Source organism: Vombatus ursinus, unplaced genomic scaffold, assembly GCF_900497805.2.
Source record: "Vombatus ursinus unplaced genomic scaffold, bare-nosed wombat genome assembly UNPS02012602.1, whole genome shotgun sequence".
Taxonomy (NCBI): Eukaryota; Metazoa; Chordata; class Mammalia; order Diprotodontia; family Vombatidae; genus Vombatus; species Vombatus ursinus.
Window position 1 is genome coordinate 3,078,898 of NW_020952380.1, and position 16,235 is coordinate 3,095,132.

The following is a 16,235-nucleotide window of genomic DNA, read 5'->3' on the forward strand; positions in this document are numbered from 1 at the left end:
TTTGAAATGTGATTAACATACCATCTTTATTCATCTTTATCAAGTCATTCATAAAAAAACTTAATAATCAAGATTCTTGGGGCATTCTATAAGAAGTCCTCTTTCTAGTTGACATGGAACCATTAATAAGTACTCTTTAAGTTTGCCTAGTCAGTCTGCTATAAATCCATTTGTCATCTAGTCCTGTCTCTTCATGTTTTCCACAAGAATAGCATGAGATACTTGATCAAATGCTTAGCAAAAATCTAGGTAAACTATATCTCTAGCATTCCCTTGACTTATTAGTTTAACAACTATCAAAAAAGGAAATGAAGTTAGCAAGTTTTACTGTCATTAATGTTCCTCACCAATTTCAAGTCATTCTGAGATTTAGCACTTCTGATAGTACACTTACAAGACTGTTCAGAATGTACTCCCTCCTCATCTCTGTCTCTTAGAATTGATAGCTTATTTCAAAACTTAATCCATGTATTATCTTACATGGGAAGCCTTTCCTGATTCCCTTGGTTATTAATTACCCCCTCCATCTCCTCAAATTATTTTATCTATACATATATATATATACATTTATTCTTATAGAAATCTCTCTATATGTGCATATGCACATATGTATTTATAAGTTATATCCCCTAAAATGAAAAATTCCTTGAAGGAAGCCCCTGTTTTTTATTTTATCTTCATATCTCTAGCATCTAGTATGATGTCTTACCCATAGAAAGTACTTAATAAATGTTTGTTGAGGAGGTGGTGAACACTGCCAAATGCTAAAGACAACTGAAGGAGGTAATGTGAGAAAAAGAAGATGTCATTGGATAAGTTGAAGGGCAGTGGTAAAGAAGCCAAATTGTATGAGTTGTGTATGATACCATCCCTGTGGCTCCTGGATCCCAAGGCCCATTCAAATTTCTCATTCTGTTTTTTTAAAAATAATATTGTTTTCCCCAATTACATGTAAAAATGTCAATACTCATTTTTTCAATTTCTAAGTTCCAAATTCTATCTATCCCTCCAACCCTTCCCCCCTCAACAGTAAGCATCTGATAGGTTATACATGTTTGATCATGTAAAACATATTTTTGTATGAGTCATTTTGTAGAAGAAAACTTGAGCCAAAAAAAAAAGAAAAATAAAAGGAAGGGAGGAAGAAAGAAAAAAAGAAAGAGAAAGGAAGGAAGGAGAAGAGATGAGAAAAATAGTGTGTTTCGGTCTGTATTCAGACTCCATCACTTCTTTCTCTAGAAGCAGATAAGTGTTTTTCATCATGAGTCCCTTGAAATTGTCTTAGATTGCTGAGAATAGCTAAATCATTCACAGTTGTTGATCATACAATATTGCTGTTACTGTGTACAATGTTCTCCTGGTTCTGCTTACTTTGCATCAGTTCATGCAAGTCTTTCCAGGTTTTTCTGAAATCATCCAGCTCAAAAGCTGGGAAACAATTTTTATAGCCAGTGTCTCTGATAAAGGCCTCATTTCTCAAATATATAGAGAACTGAGTCAACTCTATAAGAATACAAGTCATTCCCCAATTAATAAATGGTCAAAGGATATGAACAGGCAGTTTTCAGATGAAGAAAGTAAAGCTATCTATAGTCATATGAAAAAATGCTCCAAATCACTATTGATTAGAGAAATGCAAATTAAAACAACTCTGAGGTACCACATCACACCTATCAGATTGGCTAACATAACAAAAGAGGAAAATGATAAATTTTGGAGATGTAGGAAAATTGGAACACTAATGCATTGTTGTGAACAGATCCAACCATTCTGGAGAGTAATTTGGAATTATGCCCAAAGGGCGATAAAACTATGCATATCCTTTGATCTAGCAATACCATTACTAGGTCTGTATCCCAAAGAGATCATAAAAAAGGGAAAAGGACGCACATGTACAAAAATATTTATAGCAGCTCTTTTTGTGGTGGCAAAGAATTGGAAATTGAGAGGATGCCCATCAATTGGGGAATGGCTGAACAAGTTGTGGTATATGAATGTAATGGCATATTATTGTTCCATAAGAAATGGTAACAGACTTCAGAAAAACCCAGAAAGACTTGCATGAACTGATACTGAGTAAAGTGATCAGAACCAAGAGAACACTGTACATAGTAACAGCAACATTGTGTGATGACTGTCTTTGTTAGACTTAGCTCTTCTGAACAATGCTCAAAATCTAAGGCAATTCCAAAAGACTCATGATGGAAAAAAACATTCTGAGACAGAACTATGGAGTCTGAATGCAGAATGAAATGTATTATTTTCTCTCTTTTTGGTTTTTGTTTCTCATGATTTTCCCTTTTGTTATGATTTTTTCTTTCACAACATGATTAATGTGGAAATAGGTTTAATATGATCATACATGTATAGCCTGTATTAGATTGCATGCTGTCTTGGGCAGGACAGAGTGGAGGGAGTGGGGCAAATTAGAACTCAAAATCTTATAAAAGTGAATGTTGGAAACTAAAAATAAGTAAATACAAATTTTAAAAAAGGAAATCATCCTGTTCATCATTTCTTATAGCACAATAATATCCCATCATAATCACATACCACAACTTGTGCAGCCATTCCCCAATTGATGGACATCACCTCAATTTCCAATTTTTAGCTACCACAAAAAGAGCTGCTATAAATATTTTTGTACACCTGGGTCCTTCTCCCTCCCTCTCCTCCTCCCCCTTTTTAAAAAATCTTTTTGGGATACCACCTAGTAGTGGTAATGCTGGGTCAAAGAGCATGAATAGTTTTAAAGCCCTTTGGGCAGAGTTCCAAATTCTCATTGTATTCTACTGCATTCAGAACAGTTTTTTTCCCATTAAGAAAATAATACTAAAAGCTAGGAGCTGACCACAGTTGAAGCTAATCCCGATGTACAAGAGGGTACAAGACTTATAAATGTATCATATGCCAGGACTTTAAGGGGCTCTGATTTGCTCAGCTCCTTACGTGTGACAAATTGTATACAAACCTTTTCTTCAAACTCAGATCAAGTTGGACATACAATTTCCCTGAACATAGGCTGCCCTTGGGCTGCGTATACTATATGCATCTTGGATCTGTTTGACTTTGCATTGCCCACTTACTTTTCAAACATAGTTTCTACCTCAGACCCACGTTCGATTTGTATTTCATCTGCAAAACTCCAGCAACAGATTCTTCTGCTCTGCATAGACCACCTCTTGCTTCTGGTCGTCATATCTGAGTCTTACTGCCATGTGAACTTTTCCATATGACAAAACTCCAAATGCACAAAGTCTTAGCCAATAATGTGACAGATTTTTGGCCATAATCCCTGGCCTCATCCCATTTTGGAACCAGGAGAATCAACATAATCCTTACATTGTAAGGGGATAGATGTTTTGGCTAATGTTTGAAAACCTCTACTTTGACTTCAAATATCCTCAGGGGTACATGGTGACCATTATTATCCATCACTAATTTGAGACTTGCCACCCACTTCTTGGACCCTAGGTTTGCCAGAATTAGAGGCATACTGGCAAGGTTGAAACAAATTATATAGTGCTTGAAAGGATTAATTTTCCTATTATCTATTTATTCCTATTATCTATTATAGCTATTATAACCTGTTATCTAATTTATCATAACACTGTGTGTTTATACAAGTGGCTGATACCTAAGTGAACAAATGTATGATAGGTAGATTGTCTGACCTAGGTGATACTTATGACCCAAGTCTGTATGACAACCGCTTTTATAATCCAATATAGCTAAAACCAGTGGCAAATCCTGCCCTATGGAGAACAAAGAGTGAATGAATAAAGGGCCATTTAAGTATTTACCATGTGCCAGGAATTTGCTAAGGATACAAATACAGGCAAGCAAAAGAATCCCATCAAAAAGCATACATCCTAACAGAACACAACACATATAAAGGTGTCTCAGCCAGGGAGGAGTGTTTTGTATGTCTTTCTTATAATTCACTCACCTTTTCCTTTAAGTCTCTGGATACATTACCATTCTGTACAAATAAGTTAAGTACTTATATTAATTCATTGTCTATGATATCTTTCAGAACAATGTAGTTTCCCTGTTAATCTCTTTTAATCAAATCTATGTTTGCTCTTGCTTTTTCCATGATTGCTACCCTTGCTTTTTTTGAGTTCAGCTAAAGCATAATAGTTTTTCTTTAGCCCCTCATTTAAATTTCATATAACTTTGTGTTTCAAGTGTGTTTCTTGTAAACAATATGTTGTTGGATTCTATTTTTTGATCCATCTGTTATCCTTTTCCTTTTTTTGAGTGAGTTCATAGAGAAGAGTGTTTTGGACAGGGAAGGCAGAGGGAATGGTGATTGGAGTCACAGGGCCATTGATTGGTATGTCCTTTCCAGGAATGGTAGGGCTGATTTAAATTACTGTTGTCAGAGCTAGAGTTGAAAGAAAGGGGTCAGAAAGGGAGAAGGAGGGTTTACTTTCACCAGAGTGACATAGAGATGGTAGGGAAGTGCAATGGTCGGTCTGGGTCCAGGAACTCCTTGGTTCAATCAAGTTGACTGACTTTCTAAAGATTCAATAATGGGGAATCTTAAACTTTCCAAGACACTGTGAACACCTCTACTCCCTCCTATCTTATGTTTAGCTGAAAAACAACTGAACAACAATAGTAGGAAAACAAAGTACTTTTTACTGAACAACTGAACTTTTGACTGAAAACAACAAATCTGCCATTAGATTTGGCAATTAAGTGATCATTGGCCTCTTTGGAGAGAGCAGTTTTGTTTGAATGATGAGGTCTGAAGCCAGAGTGTAGAGAGTTAAGAAGAGAGTAAGAGGAAAAGGAGAAGCATTGATTATAGATAGCCTTCTTAAGGAATTTAACCAAAAAAGGGAGGAGATATGAGATGATAGCTAATGGAAATGAACAGATCAAGGGAGGATTTTTCGAGGATGGTGGAGATATGGGCATGTTTGTAGGCAATAGGGAAGCAACCAGTGGAAAAGGAGAGATTGGAGATAAATGAGGAAGTGAAGATGATAAAAGGGGCAACCTGCTACAGGAAACAGGATTGAATGGGATCACTTGTATTTGTAGAGATGTTTGCCATGGCAAGGAGAAGAGCCACCTCATTGTGTGAGACAGGAGTGAAGGAGGAGATAGTAACAGAAAGCATCTAAGTGATGTGAGGAGAGAAGAGGGAGCTCTCAGATGATGGCCTCAAAATTTTCACTGAGATATGAGGGCAAGGTGAGAGTATTTTAAATGGATGGGAAGGGGTAACTAAAGAAAGTTCAGAGAGTATTTCAGCAACAACTGGTAAACTAGTTGACAGCTCCTTGACAGTAGTAGAGAGTACTGACAGGAAGGCCTTGGTTCAAGTCCTTCTGTATACATTTTCTTGGCTATGATTGCGTACAAGTCACACAACCTCTCAGCCTCAATTCCTCATTTGTAAAAAAGGGATAATATCTCACTCATAGGATTGTCATTAGGATCAGATGAGGTAACATACAAAACATTGCAAACCTTTTAAGCCCTGCATAAATGCTATCTATCCTGCTGCATAGAATGGAGGAAGCTAATACTGAAAAGGCGAGTCTGAGCTGAATATGGGAGAAATATGCAATAATACCAGGTGTCCCAAAAGTCTTAGTGCAGTTATAAAAAAATGCTCTAATAACTTTTGCGACAAGTGTATATACAATGCATGTGTATATATGTACACACATATGTGTATATTATGCATACACACATGCATGCATGTTAAATAAAATTAAATGTCTACATAGTGAATGCAAATTAAATTATATTTAATGCATACATATAATTATATAAGTACACATACATATATGTACATGACTAGGTACAAATACGTGTGTGCACACATATACATATGTGTATACACACACTACAGTCTCAAAAGCTATTAAAGTTTAAAGCTGCACCAACACTTTTGGGACTCCAAGTGTGTGTGTGTATAGACTGTATCTATCAAAGCCGCACTAAGACGCTGAGAATCCCGCGTGTGCGTGTGTGTGCGTGTATGTGCGTGTAAACTATCTCTCTGCCTCTCCAGACACACTTGGTCTTTTTTCCGGCTTAGACAAGGGGTGGCTGCGCCTCAGACCCCTGTCAGCGAGGGCGGGGGTGGGGTGGAATGGGGGAGGGTTCGCTAACCGCAGCCTACATCTTCCGGAGAGCCACCCCCCAAGATGCGGCCCAGGCTCCGCCTCCGCACGCTCGGTCCCCTCGGCCGAGGCCGCGGGGGATGCTGCGACAGCGCTTAGAACGCTCGCCACAGGTAACGCTGCGGTGGTCCTCGCCTCCGGCCCCACCCCCTTGGCGACTTCTACGCGCCACCCCAGGGAGCGAGAGCAGGCGCGCGCACGCCCCGCTCGTCCTCGCTCCCGGGGCGTTCCCTTTCCGCCACGCATGCGCCGATGTCGCCTGGGCCGCCGCGGCCACCGCCGGAAGTGACCCTGGCGGGTTTGACTTCAAATTCTCAGTGAGGAGGTGCGGCGGCGCCGGAGGGGTGGCGGTTGAGCGGGGAAGTGCAGGGTAGGGTCTCAGGAGCCTCTCTTCCTAGCTGTTGGGGGTGGACCGAGGGGCCCGTCCCGCCCCCGCCTCCCATCAGCGGTGGGCAGTTTCCTCCCTTGAGCCCCCCAGCGCCGCGGTGAACTCAGGTGAGCCTCTGTCCTCTTCTCCTCCACCCCCCCAAGGCCGTGGGCAGTGAGGCTGGGGCGAGGGGGGAGGGGAGTCTGGGGGTCCCGCCCCGCATTCCGTGCTTATCACTTTCCTCCTGCTCTGAGTCCCAGCCCCAAGCCCCCGACTTAGTTGTTTGACACACCTGCACCTCCGAGCTTGGGTTTCCCCTCTTCCCGGGGGCCTGGGGCCAGACCCCAACCCCACTCCCAGCCTCGTGTGACCCGAGAAATCCCGAGACTGGTCTGGCAGCCTCGGTGTTTGAACCCTCCTTTCACTCCCCCCCTTCTTTATTTGAAGACTTTCTTACCCCCCCATTCTCCCTCTCCACGCCCCCCACCCCTTGATTTTCAAAAGTAGTGTCTTTCCATTTTGGCTCTATTTTGGTTGATGTGTCATTTTGAGAGTAATTATTTTAGTTTTTCATAGCGCTGTCAAATTCTAATGACCCACCCCCCCTTTAAAAAAAAGTAGATAGTTTAGGGGGAAAGTTTCTTATTGAAAGTTGTTTTTTCCTGATGTTATTCCTTGTTGCATTAATGGCAGAGTTACAGGGGAACGTGATTTTTCCTGAACTGGAAATGCTTTATCGTTCCATGCCAGCACTTTGTTTAAAAAAAAAAAAGTCAGTGTTTTCTGTTTTAATTGTGAACTGCCTGGTTTATAGCAGCCAACTCCCAATGCATTGATAGCCCAGTCATCACTTTTGAAACAGTTCAGCTTTTGACTTGCGTCCTGCTTTGACTGTTAAGAAACATTGCTAGTGTTTTAGAATGTGTGCAAAGATCTTTGCTTCTTAGTCACAATGATAGAACACTAAGATTTCTGATGTGATTTATGTACTGTTCGTAGAGGCTGAACAGTTCTCACTATGTAGTATGTAATAATATATGTTATCTACATATATAGTAGACCAACTTTTCCAAAGGAGGATTAGGAATTTTTTTAGAAGTTATTTAAAGGTGGTTCCTTGAATTAGACTTTTTAAAAAAATTCAAAGAATAATTGGTATAATGGGCATTCTTATATAAAGAAATGATAGCAACCCTTTCAGGAAGCATTGGTAACTGTATACTATTACATATTTCTACTTAGACTTATATCATATGTTAGAACTTTAAAAGACAATATTGATTACTTTCCCACCAGTCCTAAATAATACACTTCAGAAATTTAATACGAAGTACGCTGTGGAATTTTCAGTTTTTCTAGCATAAGGCTAAATATTTTCCTTTTATTGTAACCATATTGACTGTTTTACAAAGATAGTGTTATTTATCAGAAGTCATAGTATGTTGCCTACTGATAAAATTCTGAGTACATTTAGTCAACCTGCTTGTTTCATAGTGAACTTAAATGTGGCTTTTTGGCTGTGTTGTTTTTGTTAAATTGTCTAAGCTAAGAGCTGGAGATATGAAAAGGGGCAAAAAACATCCCTGCCATCAAGAAGCTCACAATCTAATGGGAGAGAAAATAAGTGAACGGATATGTAGGAATAATATATATATATGTATAGATACATATACATATACATGTATCTATGTATAGATACATATACATTTACATATACATACATATACATATACATAACATACATTTCTTTATTCTTTTCCTCCCCAGTTTTGTCTACGATAAATTGAGCTTTGTATCTTATCATTAAATTAGTATGTATATGACTTTTTCCATTACAAACATTTTCTTACCACAACAAAGTTATATTTATTAACAATGATAAAGAATAGTGTCCTTACTCCCCACCTTTAAAATGTTTAATTTTTAAAATACTTCCTTAATGAACACAAGTTTTTATTACAGTGACAAAGAATAGCGTCCTCACTCCCCACCTTTAAAATACTTCCTGAACATAGGTTACTCTAAGATACTCTTGTATCACAGTGATAACTTTGTCAAGCTTTAAAATAAGAAAAAACATTTACCATGTTCTGAGTGATCATGGGTCATTCATTAGTGATTATTCATCATTACCAGTGACTAATTTATAATATCTGCATAATCTAATTGCATACCCCAGATGTTAGTTCAGAATATTTACCAGTGTAACACCTTACTCTTTTTTGAAATTCGGTTTACTGAACTCTGATTCTGGTTTTAAATACTTTTTGGTTTGACTTCAGATAATGTATAGTTAATCTTTTTTATGTATTTAAGTAAGCCAGCCTTGCAGAAAGGAGCAGAAAATTTTTCACTGATTTTGTCCGTATTTTAACAATGCCACCATACTTGGATGCCCAAAAAACCCAGCACCTCAAATAAATAAATTCACAAGAGTTTCATTTTGTTTTCTTTTGAGAGCTTTGAGGAAAGGAAATAGAAGGCTAAAGATTAAGTTTTTTTTAAAATTTATTATCTGTTTTCCATCTGTTTGACAAAGGACTCCCCCCCCTTTCTGATTATTCCCTAGATAGATATGAATAAAAGAACTGTTCATACACGCACTACATAGATATCACATGTGGCCGGACCTTTCTGAAACATCAGATGTCATTGCATTTCATTTAAAAATCTGATGTTGCTGCTTATTTTATTAGCATCTTGCTCAATTAATTTTAATGAGTTTAGTCATCAGTTAAGTCATTAATCCCTCACAAGCCATCTAAACAAAGGGTGACTCTCATGGGATGAGAGTAAGTGGAAAAGCTTGTTCTGAAATATCGTAGCTGCATCCTGTGATAATTGTGAGAAGTAATATTGTCTGAAGTTAAAATTCTTTGAAATTTTTTGGACAAAAAAATTTATAGAAATTTTATTAAAATTATAGAAAATTGTTATTTTTGTAGGATTGCATTAAAATGTTGAATTAATATCTAATGTTCAAAAATTATAGTTAAAATTAGGTGTATTATCTTAGTGGAAATGTAGGGTGAGTATTCAGGATTAGAGAATCTTGTAGAACTATACAGTATTATCATTAAATTTGGGAGGAAGATAGTGTTTAGGGTTACAAAACTGAAAGAATAAAGAAAATGTTCTCTCAGTACTTGGTCCAGAGAGATTATGCTATAATCAATAGCCTGTCTTTTAGATGGCTAGATGTTTTCTTGAACTGCATTTTTTTTTAAGCAATGAAACAAAGTTATACAGTGACAGTACATATAACCAGAAGGTGAAATTTACTATAAACATACCTTTTGAAGCAGATGTAAGAGGAACCTTTTTTCTTCATCACTGGCTTCCACCCCTCACTCCCTTTTCAGTTCACAAAGGGGTAAAAATGTTTGCTTATTTATGTATACAACATGCATCCCTAATTTTATCATAAGTCTTGAACAGGGCAGCCCCATTGGATTATAGCTTTAGAACTGGAAGGGACCTTGGAAATCTCTAGTCTACCACTATCCATCTCTGATTTATATGAGGAAATCAAGGCCCAGAGAGGTAAAACAACCTGCTGAAGGTCACACATAAAATATAAGAGACGGTATTTGAACTGGATTTTCTGACTTTCTTCACTATACCACATACCTCTGATTGTGGCATAGTGCTTAGCAATCAATCAGTATGTTAGTAGCTCAAGAAAGTATTGACTACCATACTTAATAATCTGGGGTTCTTCTCTTCCTTGGGAATGTGGGCGCTAGCAATACTAACTGCACTATTAAGATTTAGAGTTAGGATGAATCTTAGAAGCTATTATCTAGTCCAGCTCCTTCATTTTACAGATGAAAAAACTGTGGCCTGAGAGGTAAAACCCAAAATCACACAAATTTTAAATATTTGGGTCAGGATTTGAACTCAGGTCTTATCACTTCAAACTCAGCATCCTTTTCCACTGTACCTACTATGCCACCTTCCATGACAGGACATTTTTCAAAATGCCTCCTTTTTTTTATGATTAGCAAACAAAATTTTCTTATCTGTATTAGAAAAACCAATATAGGATGGATATTTTGTCTTGCTTAGTATATCAATATAGATTAAAGTGCATCTTTCTATTTTGGCTGATCTTTTCATTTTTAATTAATTCTAGATCATATAAGGCATTGTTTTACTTAACTCTTTCGAAGAATTCATTGAATAATACATTGCCTAAGCTTGTAAAAAAAAAGTCTTTGTTCTTTTGAGTCCCATTAAAAGTAAATTTAAGGGCTGGAGGGAGCCAAGTTAGTGGAATAGTCAAAAAGGGTATATTCCACCCTCCACACCTTCTTCCCTTTCCCTTCCCCCTCCCCACCTCCAAACAGATTTAGAAAATGTACCAGAGTTATTCCTGATCAGGAAATCCAAGGGAAAAAAAAATGAAAGTGAGTCATTTTTTTTCCAGCCCATGTCAGCATAGGGAGAAGTATGTGGACACGAGGGACAGGGTCTGGTGAGGAACATGCTGCTGGGAGCATTCCAGTGTGAAAGGGGCAGGAAGAGGTCCCAGATCCAGCATAGAGGTGCCTAAACTTGTTTTGGAAAAGGTGCCAGTTGGCAGCTCTGTCGCTCACTACCTAGTTTTGGGCCACAGATCTAGGGTAGACTGAGGGGGGGACCTTTGCTGGAGGATGGCATTCTAAGGTGAGGATTGATCAGGGGTCCTTAGCTGGTTACTGAGCAAGGAGCAGATTCAGAGGCAAGCAGCCGCTGTGTGGCTTGGACTCTAGGATCTGAGTGGGGTCTTAGTTCCAACCTCCAAACCAGGCTGAAGCCTGCAGAGAAATAACCAAAGCAGGAGTCCCAGAACAAAAGGGAGCCAGCTGTTCTGTAGTTCTGTTTGTTTTTTTTTTAGTGAGGCAGTTGGGGTTAAGTGACTTGCCCAGAGTCACACAGCTAGTGAGTGTTATGTGTCTGAGACTGGATTTGAACTCAGGTACTCCTGACTTCAGGGCTGGTACTCTATCCAACTGTGCCACCTAGCTGCCCCTATTCTGTAGTTCTGAACCAGCAGAACTTTCTTCCCCTGGCTGATAGCTGAGGTCAGCAGAAGCTGTTGAAACTCCAAAGGAGGCAAGCCCACAGACCCGTAGCTCAGACCCAATCCCAGTTCAGAAACTTTTGCAAAGTTCAAACCAAGAGAGCAATGATCAGACTTTACCTTGAGTCATACCACTTTGGGAACACTGAAGCTTTCAGGTCCCTAGCCTGAATTGTCTCTGAAATCTTGAAATAATACAATAATCAATATCCCAAGAAAGCAACAGAAGGTCCAGTTCAAACCTTTTATCCAGAAGCATGCAAAGCCTGTCTAACATAAAGCCTGAAGTCAAGAAGTAGGCTGAAAAAATAAAGCAATAAAAAAGGAATCCCATCTTAAAGACTTAGTATCTTGACCGGGAATCTCAAGATACAAATCCAGTAGAAGAGAATGGTTCTATAACATCTATAAGCAAAGCCTGAAAGCAAAGTGGAAGTTGAGCATAAATTTCACAGAATTTCTGAGAGGGAGCAAGAGTTTTAAAAAAGCTTAAAAATGATTTTTTAAACGAAATTAAAGTACTTAGAAAAATTAGAAAAGAAATTAGAACTATGGAAGAAAGAATTAATAACTTGACAGAAGAGTTGTAAAGCTTTACAGTAGGGGTAGCTAGGTGGCACAGTGGATAGAGCTCCGGCTTTGGAGTCAGGAGAACCTCAGTTCAAATGTGACCTCAGACACTTCACACTTACTAGTTGTATGACCCTGAGCAAGTCACTTAAACCCGATTGCCTCATAAAAAAAAAAAAGCTTTACCCTAACAACAAATTCCTTGAAAATGAGAATGAACCAAATAAAAGCTAAAGATTCTATGAGACAACAAAAAAACCAAAGCCAAAAGACTGAAAAAAAAATGGAAGAAAATATGTTATCTCATAGCAAAAACATCTGATCTGGAAAACAATCGAAGTGAGATAATTTAAGAATCACTGGACTATTTAAAAGCCATGACCAAAAAAAGAGCTTAGACGTCATCTTTAAAGAAATCGTAAAAGAAAACTGCCAAAATCTCTTAGAACCAGAGAGCAGTATAGATCTCCTAGAAGGAGATCACCTGCTGCAAGAAACCTCAAAATGAAAAAAAACTCATAGGAAAATCATAGTCAAAATCCAAAGCTTTCAGATCAAAGAAAAAATATTGCAAATAGCCAGAAAAAGAGAATTCAAATACCGAGGAACCATAGTTAGAATCATTTATGATTTAACAGCCACCACTATAAAGGAATGGAGACCTTGGAATGTGATATTCCCAAAGCCTAATGATATAGGATTACAACTAAGAATAACTTACTCAGTAAGACTGAGTGTAATGCCATATGGGGAAAAGTGAATTTTTAATGAAATAGAGTACTTCCAAGCATTCCTGATGAAAAGATCAGAGCTAAGTAGAGACTTTGAAGCATAAACACAAGAGTCAAGAGAAACACGAAAAGGTAACTATGAACAAATAATGGTAAGGGACTAAACAAGGATAAACTGTTTACATTCGAATGTGGAGAGATGAGATAGACAGTGTCCCCTCTGAACCCTATCATTAAGTGTCATAGAGGGAGTCTAATTAGGACTGGATGTGGTTCTGTTATATCTTGATCTTAAAAGAGTGGCAAGGAAGAAGATAAGGAACACTTGAAGGAGAGGGGAAAAGTGGAAGATTAGGAAAAATTATCCTGCCTACTAAGAATGGGCAAATAAAAGTCTGTACAAATAAGGAGGGAGGGGTGGAGGGAGCAGCTCACATTTGAACCTTGTATCGAAACTGGTCAAAGGAGGGAAGAATACATACACAGAGGAGTTCAGAAATACATTTCGTTCATCAGAGAAGCAAAAGAGAAGGGGGAGAGAAGGAAAAAGGAGAAATAAAGGGTGGGAAGTTCATCCTAAGTACAACAAACTAAGATTTACAAAAATATTTATAGTTCTGCAGTGGCAAAGAGTTGAAAACGGGATGCTCGTCAATTGAGGGAATGGCTGAACACGTTGTGATATAGAAATGTTTTGGAATGCTGTTATACTGTAAGAAATGCACAGAATGAAGGAGAGTGAGAAGTCTAGGATAAAGATAAAGCTACAAAGCCAAGAGACTGAAAGGATATTGATGCCTTCAAAAAAATATGGAAGTTTAAGAGGGAAGAGTTTGGAGGGAAGTTTCAGAGAAACCTGGAAAGACTTACGTAAATTGAAGTAATGTGAAGTGAGCAAAACCAGAACAATTTATGTGGTGACAACAGTGTTGTAAAGACAGATATCTTTGAAAGACTTAGGTACTCTGATCAGCATAATGACCAACCATGATTTCAGAGGACTCACGGTGAAACATGCCATTCATCCAACTCTTTGCAAACTGGCTTCCAACGCCATCACTAGGCTGAAACTGCGCCCCAGTGTTGTTGGTGATTATTTTAATTGCTGATTTAATTTGACTGTCTTTTCCAAGTCCTTATCCTTCTTGACCTATTTTACATCCTTTTTTGGGGGGTGGGCAAGGCAATCGGGATTAAGTGACTCACCCAGGGTCACACAGCTGGTAAGTATCAAGTGTCTGAGGTTATATTTGAACTCAGGTCCTCCTGACTCCAAAGCCGGTATTTTACATCCTTCTTGACATTTACACTATGAACACTCTTTCTTCCTGTATATTCTTTCTTCTCTGGTTATTTGTGACTGTTCTCTCCTGGTTCTGCTATCTGACTACTCCATCTCTTTTGCTGGCTCATCATCCATATCATACCTTTTAACTATGGGTGTGTACTAAAGTTCTGTCCCTGCCTCCTCTCATTCTTCAATCATTTCTTGGTAACCTTATTAGTTCCCTTGGGCTTAGCTATTAGTTCTATACAGAAGACTCCTGTGTATTCAGCCCCAGTCTCTACCTTAACTTTAGTCCCAGAGCACTAATTCCTTTTTGGCTATTTCAGACTGGATATCCTGGAGACATCTTGAACTCAGCATGTCTAAAATTACACTCATTAACTTTCCTCCTAAACTCTTTCCTCTTTTAAACTTCCATATGTTTTTTGAAGATACCAATATCCTTTTCAGTCTCTCAAGTTTATAGCCTTTTCTTTTTTGTAGGATCCTTACTCTTCCTCAATACACATATCCAGTCATTTGTCAGTTTAACAAGACCTGGGCAAATCACTTAACCTTTGTCTTCCACAGTTTCCTCAACTGTAAAATGGGCATAATAGTACTTACTTCACAGAGTTGTGAGGATCAAATGAGATAGTATTTGTGAAGCACTAAGCACTGTGCCTAGCATGTAGTAGGTGCCATATAAATGGTTATTCCCTTTCTTCTCTCTTCCTCCCACCTAGTTGCCTTGTACTTGCTTAATTTAATTACCTCATATTTACTATGTTTATTCTATTTATATTTGTTCAGAATATACTTATATAGGTACTTGTTGTCTTCCCCATCAGAATATAAGATTCTTGGGAGTAGGGATTGTTTCATGTATCATATTTGTATTCCCCATGCACACAGTGCCTTTCATGTATTAGGGACTTAATAAGAGTTTGATGATTTATTAAGTCATGAGGAGGCTTCTGAAATTGGGATTTCATCTATAAGAAGAATTCTTGTTGAGGAAGCTTTGCTGATACAGATCAGCAACTCATATATAACTTAGAGCTTTATAAAGTTTCATGGGGGAACTAGGAGAATAACTGACTTGCCTATAGTTATATAACTGGTGTGTATTGGAGGCAGGATTTGGAGTATTCCTAACTTTAAGACTGCTTTTCTACTTTATTGAATTTCAGAAAATTTTACTTTGTTTATAATTTGAACTTAAACCAAAAATGAGCCCTACTATATATTGTAAAACAGGAGAGGATTGTTTGTGAAACCCTTTTAAGGTATAGTTATCCCTTCCACATTGAGGGGTTAGGGGTGTAGCACCTCCATGATCTGGAAACTCCGTGTAAAATTTTTTGACCCTCCCTTCATACCAGAGAAGATGTCTGAATTTTTTTCATTTTTCTTTTATGGGGTGTTTACAGTATTATTGTAAAAATTGGGTTAAGTATTTGGTCATAGGCTCTGTGTCATCTGTTGGCTTTCACATGTTGTCTGTGGCTTCCACAAAACTCCCCCAAAATTCCCATTTAATTTTTTATGCTGACCTCCATTATATTGAAACTGCAGTGGGGAAAGTTGCAGTATGGAAGGGATAACTGTATATAATAAATTCAACGTGTAATTTAAAAATCTGTCCAGTTTGTCTGTGATTCCTTCTGACCTTCTTTTTTAAGAACCCTGTCTTCATTCTCCTTCCTTGTACCTCCTTCCTTCAGTTGGAAAAGCAAAGGAAAACAAAATTCATGTAATGAATATGCATAATGAAGCAAAACAGATTTCCACATTGTTTTCCTCTTTATCATTATAAAGATAAAATCTGATTACATTAATATTTACCAAAGTTATAAAGGTAAAATAAAATTATTCTAAAGTTCAGTCAGTATATTCTCTTAGTATAGCTTATAGCATATGTCTGATTCTCCCAAAAAATAAATATTTACACCATTTCAAAGGTCCCCAAATGTACCATTGTGTGACATTTTTGCTGTTCTTTATTCTATTCTATGCATTCTATACCTTATAATAAAGTAGAAGCAATTTACTAAATGAAAAGAGGAAATATTAATTTTTAATT

The 16,235-nt window shown here is 37.9% G+C and overlaps 1 protein-coding gene across 1 annotated transcript in view; it reads left to right on the forward strand.

Moving 5' to 3' along the window:
- Positions 1-6,462: 6,462 nt before the first annotated feature.
- KATNA1 (katanin catalytic subunit A1) overlaps positions 6,463-16,235 on the forward strand; it is a 34,314-nt gene continuing 24,541 nt past the window's right edge. The window contains exon 1 of the mRNA XM_027857984.1: positions 6,463-6,644. The gene's annotated coding sequence lies outside the window, so the exon portion shown is untranslated. The remainder of the gene's footprint in view (positions 6,645-16,235) is intronic.